Source organism: Cydia fagiglandana, chromosome 5, assembly GCF_963556715.1.
Source record: "Cydia fagiglandana chromosome 5, ilCydFagi1.1, whole genome shotgun sequence".
NCBI classification, from domain to species: Eukaryota; Metazoa; Arthropoda; class Insecta; order Lepidoptera; family Tortricidae; genus Cydia; species Cydia fagiglandana.
This window is the reverse complement of record NC_085936.1, coordinates 9350606-9351778: the sequence shown is the minus strand read 5'-3', so window position 1 is coordinate 9351778 and position 1173 is coordinate 9350606.

Genomic DNA, 1173 nt, shown 5'->3' with positions numbered 1-1173 from the left:
GCTAACATGTTCTGATTTAATCAAGTTTGATAGGTTTCCTTTATACCTTCATCGTAGCCGTTATTTTATTCGTGTAGATGTGCAGTATAAGCGAGAGCGGAAATGAATAAGATTAATAAAAGTATAGGTAGTATGGCAAATGTTAGGTGTATGGATTTCAAATCTAAGATGCATATTTGAATATTATGACTTGTGTAAAAAATATGTATGTTTACACAACTCTCTTAAAACACATCGACCAAGATTGTGGAAAATCATTAAATGTTACCTAATTAATTTTTGCCTATACCTTGCCTATACCTACAGGTACTTCCTGATTACCGTTTTCCGCAAAACAAACAAAATGATACATAACTATAGTTCGTTTTTTTACCATTAGAAAGAACTTCGCAGAAGTAAGCTTGTGGTTCCAAAATGTGGTACATTATATGTATTGACCATGCTACATTAGATAATTCAATAATTATTAACAATTATAGAGCCTGATAAAAACTGCGCGCTTGCTTCTGTGGAGTTCTTTCTAATGCAAAAAAACGAACTATACAAATATACCTAGTGTATATTCTCGATTCAACAATTTCGTTCATTGTGACATTTGCTATAATATTGCGAGAAATATCCAAAATAAACTTATGACAATTGTGCCTTGTCGTTATTTAAAAACCACAGCAAAATAATTAATAACGTGATGATCAGCGAAGACAAAAACAAATAACGCGCTTTCTCTTGTAACAGAAACCATTATCTAGCATGTCTTAGTAATCTAAGTTAATATTAATGAGTTAATTTAGAAAATTATTAGTTGTATTCCGACAACGTAATTTGCGGTAATAAGTGGGCTGCGATTGACGCCGAAAAGGTGTTATTTATTTTAAAATGTACATATTATAATATACGTATCATGTACATATTATAATATGTTCCCTAATCCTCTTAATGTTAAATGTGCTTAATATACAGGGTGTTTGGTACATCGTTTGCCAAATTAAAATGGCAGATAGGTCGAGTCATTTGCTATCTTCTCATGCCTAGAAAAACAAATTTGGCCATGGTTTTTTTTTCTACTACGCAAGTAAAAATTTGAAATTTACGAAAAACTGGCATAGAAGTGAAAAAAAATGTGCGCTAAATTAAAAATTTCTAGGCCTGAGAAGATAGCAAATGACTCAACCT